This window comes from Nicotiana sylvestris, chromosome 6 (genome assembly GCF_000393655.2).
Source record: "Nicotiana sylvestris chromosome 6, ASM39365v2, whole genome shotgun sequence".
Lineage (NCBI taxonomy): Eukaryota > Viridiplantae > Streptophyta > Magnoliopsida > Solanales > Solanaceae > Nicotiana > Nicotiana sylvestris.
This window is the reverse complement of record NC_091062.1, coordinates 145492022-145498017: the sequence shown is the minus strand read 5'-3', so window position 1 is coordinate 145498017 and position 5996 is coordinate 145492022. Positions and strand designations below refer to the sequence as shown.

Below are 5996 nucleotides of genomic sequence, written 5' to 3'. Positions count from 1 at the left end.
TAAGTATTAGTCATCCAGAATATGATGAGATAATTTAGAGCTCTTCACTTTTATATTAAAAGTTTCAGGATCGAGTCTCGTGAATAAAAAAATCTTTTAATAGGCATAACAAAAAAGAAATCGATTTATTTGGAAAGCCAGAGGAAGTACCCTATCTCAAGACACGTGTTACACCATCACCGCACCGAAAGAAAAGCTAAAAAGTGTTTAGAATAATCAATCAGAACAGTGATACTTAAATTTAAAATAACAATAGTAATACTATAATGAAGGTTCGTGATGCCTGGTCAGCAAGCAGAGATCCCAGTCCCACTAAAAGAATGCTAATATTTCCACAAAATCTAACGAGAACTCAACAAAAGTAAACATTAGAGTTTGAAACGTGGTGTTGTCAAATGTCAATTTTCTAACGTCTAATGGCAGCACTAAGGAAAAAACTGTTGGCCATTGGACGCTTTCGCACGACTCATTGTCTCAAATAACTGCTAATGCTCCATTCATTTACCATCTTTTTTGTCTTTCATCGAGCCCCTATGCCCTAACGAGTATGCATCTATCTTATAGAAATTTCACTTTTACTTATATAACTTTCAAAATAAAATTAACATACTCAACAACAACAACAAATCCAGTAAATTCCCACAAGTAAGGTCCGGAAAAAATAGTGTATATTCAGACCTTACCCCTACCTTGGAGGGACAGAAAAACTATTTCTGATAGACCCTCGGTTAAAGACAAAATGAAAAGAATTAGTGGTAACACGTGATAACAACAAGGTATTATTAAGAAAAGTAAAGTGAAAGAATACAGTCAAACAGTAGCTAGTATCATCAATCCAAGAATAAAGAAATACCATGCTAACATGGATCTGAGAAAGAAAATAAAAATGTGTGGCTGCCTACTAACTGTTCACCCTAATACTCTTCATCTAATCAGCTAGTAATATCAAAACAATTTAGCATACCACTATTTAAATATCTATACAATTTGATTGTATTTTCTAGTGGCAGATTCCCAGCTTAATGCATGAATTTGTGTGCATTGCTGTGCCAAGCAAGCTTGAATGTGAGAATTTGCAAATTAAATCAATTTTCAGCTCCAGCTAACTGTCCATATACCTTTATGCCCTAACTTAACTAGACTGTTGGTAGTTTCATTATCGGGTAAAACTTTGATTTGTATGATGCACACCCAGTGAATTTTGAACGAACTATTAACTTTGAGAATTCCAGCAAATAGTTAGCATTAGGTATGTCCGCTTATTGAAAGTATATAACTGGGTTATCAACATACTGGTATGATTAGAAAAAGAATTCTGAAAAATAAGTTTAATTTTTCGAAATATAAATATTTTTCAGTGTTTGGTTCAAGTATTTACTAAAGTTTGATTATAATGTTAACAAATCGAGTAGTTATTTTGATTACATATTTTTTAGTATTACGTTATAATTATATCTTAGTGTTGGTTAGAATTGTTATATGGAGTTAAGAGTTATAGTTGTCATTGTAAAGAAAAATGACTTCCACCCAAAAGCGAGAGAAACCATTTTCCTTCATATAGTAGAATATATTTTCCGACAATCAAACATGAGAAAATAACTTATTCTCAGATAATTATCTTTTGGAAATATTTTCCGTCATAACAATGGTCTTCATGGTGATTGGAAAAGGAGTAGATAAAACTAGGCACCAAAATTAGAAAGAAAAAAATATTGTTATTTTGAACTCTACTGTGGATGGAGGGAGGATTCCGCAAAAGGAGCTAGGAAAGGTAGCAAATTCGGACAAGGATCAGTTCTTAATTTTCTCGTCATCCAACTACCAAAATTTGGGGAATGACTTGGGTTTATGAGTCAAGGGTCCACAAGCCAAGCACAAGTATTGTATTGATTCACAGAATAGACTGGAAACCCAAAGTTGCACTCATGGAATTTCATCGACACCGCATTGGAAACAAACTGAAACAAGCTAAGAAGGGCATACACTATCAACCACGATACAACTGTATTTACCACAGCCCAAACGGCTTAAGTTCTTCAATTTTCAAGTAGATTTAGGCAGCTGCATTATTAACTGCATGACCAGCTCCATCCATCTGCCCAAAAGTCTCAACATATTGCTTCCTGCACAATTATCTTCTATTTAGGTTCCAAGCGCCAAACTGTTTCTATAAATCAATAGGAAAAAAGTAAAATAACAGACGTCCCGAAACAGACCTGGCAGGCAAGTGATCATGTGGACGGTTGTATGGGGTCCAAACTGGATCTCCAACAAAGAGCCGGAATGCCTACAAGAACCACATATTGTAATTGATATATCACAAAATAATGACCGAACTGAAGAAGCAACACATAGTTGCCAAATACTTTATCATGTTTTTAGAGAAAGGCAGCGACACAGAAAAGCAAGGACGGTGTGAAAAGAGCACGCAGTCTTACTCTTTAATCTTCAATTTAGGCTCATGCTTCTCTTAAGTACCTTAATGTAATTGCTTGAATCAAGTGTGAACTGGTGATAAATTCCAGCAGGGAGGATAATCATCGCCCCTTTCTTTACCCACATGGGAATCCAACCCTCATTACGATCCCTCACATCAAAATAACATTACAAGACAAAGTATATATATTTTAGCAACCATATAATAGTTGGCAGATAGCGATGCAAAGCCCATCCAATAAATCCTACACTGACCACTTCCAGCAACACAGTAACGGATCTCCTCATCAGTGTGCAAGTGCTCTTCGTAAAAGTTCTTAATCTTCTCCTCATAATTGGGTAAATTTTCAGGGCAAACCTCACAAAAGTCCTGAAGGAAATTCGTTGATTCATTTTAATAACTTGGACATACCATGTAAGAATATCAGCGAGCCTCTCGAATTTTCGTCAACTCTTCATCAGTTTCATCATTGTCAGCTGTAAGAATATCAGCAAACCTCTCGAATTTTCGTCAACTCTTCATCAGTTTCATAATTGTCAGCATCTAGTCACCAGCTGAGCAGTCCAAGCTCTGAAAGTTTCATGTAGTAGTTCAATAAGGGAAGCAGAAAAGTATGTTAAAATCCAGGACTAAACTTGGAAGATCTACGACCTCTAAATTACGAGGGAATCATCAATAAAGGACGAAGGGTTCGTTGACTTCTTTGTTCGTATGATTCAGGCATGATAGGAGTTGAGAAACGAGATAGTAAATCCCATTAGAATTGGATTGCTAAAACAAATCAAAAGAAAATTCTCCAATCTAATATCCAAATATTCCATATACTGATAGCTGATGTCAGAAATAACGAAAAAAGGTAGTACTCTTTCAATATAACCAAGATTAAGAGGATCAGATTCTTATTTAGAGTAACTCAAGGAAGTTCTTTGAAGGAAAGAAATAAACAGCCAAACGGGCCCACTAGAAAACATGAAATTGCTCGAATAAGGATAATCGTGGGGAATTATACGGGCAAGTTTGTCAAGTGACACAAATTCATTCGGCTCACTCTGGGGAAGCCTCTGGTCCTCGTTGCTATCATCCATGTCCCATGCCTGTATGACTTCCTCCCTGGCATCCTGCAGTGATTGGAAGACATTAGCAAAGCTTGCAACTCGATATGACACTATACATGCAAGTTATTATACAGTAATATGTATGGGAAGCGAAATTCCTTTGAAAGAACCCACTATGGCCATACAACCATAATCATTGACAAAGTAGTCAAGTCAGTCCACAATAAATGCTTAAGAGACACAAGCACACTGCAAAACTAATACCTTGTAAGTAATTGCTTACCACAAAAGGCTCATTAGTGGACACTATGGACAAGAAAGGCTCATTAGCGGACACTATGGACAAGAAAGGCTCATTAGCGGACAACGTGGTAGAGATATCACATGGACTCCTTCTCATAAGTCTCAACAGAATCTGTTAACATCAAGGCAGTTCAAAAGATCATCCAGACCTCATTAAAGGAACAAATAAGGCATGCACTTCAGTTCTGGAGGGTGCAGGCACGGCGGACGGCGAGGAGGCTGGCTGCAAGCTTGTTCCAGAACCACAACCACAAAGTAAAAATCGACCATATGCTTAACACAGAATACTGACAGGACAAAGCAACAGACAATTGCATGGTCTTTTTGCTCATTAACACGTCACAAATGAAAAAGGGGAAAAAAGATGCGAAATCCATTGGCAACGTCCATTATGATTACTGATATAGCTGTGATCACCTAGAGCGACCCATCATTTCAGAAATGGTTGAATATAGAGATTTCTTTTTTAAAGTAATGTAGAGTAATTTTATTGATGAGGAAGCCTAGTTTACAAGTGATATCCATAGTGAGGGCTATAAACTTAGAGGAAATGATGGCTAAAAGGCCATAATTGTCCAACAAGAGCTAACCACTCCCATTAGACAAAAGATGCAGAACTAATCAATTAAGGAAAGTAACCAGAACACAATCTCAACTACTTTTTGGTTAAGGCATGTTGATTGATTTGAATAAACAGCAATTTCCCTCCCCTCCAAAAATTATCACAAAAGTTTCAACTCCTTTTCCAAGTCCGTTAAAAATAAAAATAAAAACTTAAAACATTGCTTGATGAAACTGTAAGTTCTTCAAAAATCTCTTATTGATGCCAATATATCACGACTAGTGCAATTTCTTCGACCAGGCTACTGCAGACAGATTAAATTTATAACTAGAACCAACTCTGAGAAATTCTTTTGATAAGACAAATAATTTTATTGATCAACCAACTCTGTGAAATCTTTTTGGTATCTTGTTGTACTGTTACTTCTGCAAGATCAATCTCAGTTTACTACAGGAGAGTACTCATATAAGTCTTCATCTTAGGCAGATGCTCACATTAAAAGGAATTAACTGACAACTGGCATAATTTTTTAAGGAAAACATGAAATGGCCCTGAAAAATGTAGGGGATTATCATGTCCTTTATAAAAGTTAACGCAATAAAAGCTGGAATGTAGCACATAGAGTAAGAATATATACCAAATGACACCCTGAAAGCAGCTATCCTAAGACTACTCAGAGTTGTTTTCCTGGTCTACATTCTTTCAGTGAATCTATGTACCCAGCCAGCATCAAAGTGAAGAAACCCAAGTGCAAGGACCAAATGATCAACCAATAATGGAAAAATAGAAGGTTCTCACAGTAGAAAGCACCCTAATTTTTGTGGGCGCACAAGAAGTCAACAACCCAAACTATTGGTCATTGTGTTTGCCCTTTCACCCTGAAAAAAGCTTCATTTGCTAATGATATCTTTCAGTGGATCACATGATTCCACACACTATTAATTAATTAATCTACATTTTAGAAATTACGTACCTTTATGTTTGTAAAGGTGTTAAGACTAATTCAATGCAAGTAAATCTCAAAATTATACATATTCCACTGCTAACTTCCACTGAGGCACTGGTTTTTATATTTGTGGGCATCACAAAGGAAAGCAAAAGTTTGAGAAAAATTCAATGTTGAAATTTTTTAATTGATCTTAGCTTATCGATTAGTTGATCTGTTTCTATTTAAAGTATTAGTTCTTCATCTAATAGCCAGCTTTCTGCCCAGTATTTTTTAATTGTTGATCCTTAATGACTTTATCTTAGTATAATAAACTAGACATGGGTTCATTTTCTCTCTTTTATTTGCTATAGTTTATCTATCTCCTGAACATGTATATTTGCAGATTACAATTCTTCTTTTCTGAAACTTGCATGTCAAAGAGTTTGAATTTCACAATCTGTAAAATTTGAATTTGTAACTAGAATTTGAATCGAGTACCTTTGCAACGGAACCCATTTTTCGTTCGCTATTTTAAATCCTTAAAAAAAATATTTAAAAAGATATAGTTTTGTTAAATACTAGTCTTATTTTTGGTAGTTATTTTGCTTATATAGGACTAGTTAAGCAACGTCGTGTTCTTATTTCTCGGGTCCGGGCAAAAAATAATATTCGGGTTCAAACTACCCGGTTTTAGGCCTAATTTTCGGACCT

At 35.6% G+C, this 5996-nt stretch overlaps 1 long non-coding RNA gene across 5 annotated transcripts; it reads right to left on the bottom strand.

Annotated features, from left to right (window-relative positions):
• Positions 1 to 1862: 1862 nt before the first annotated feature.
• LOC104216512 (uncharacterized) lies at positions 1863 to 5211 on the bottom strand. 5 transcript variants are annotated; one of them, XR_011400477.1, is made up of 4 exons: positions 3776 to 5211; positions 2439 to 3555; positions 2217 to 2287; positions 1863 to 2123 (listed from the first exon to the last, which is right to left on the bottom strand). It is a non-coding gene; the product is annotated as an uncharacterized lncRNA (long non-coding RNA). The 5 variants fall into 5 exon arrangements; XR_011400476.1 differs by having other exon boundaries at positions 2217 to 3007; positions 3089 to 3555; XR_011400475.1 differs by having other exon boundaries at positions 2217 to 3007; positions 3447 to 3555.
• Between the last annotated feature and the right edge of the window lie 785 nt (positions 5212 to 5996).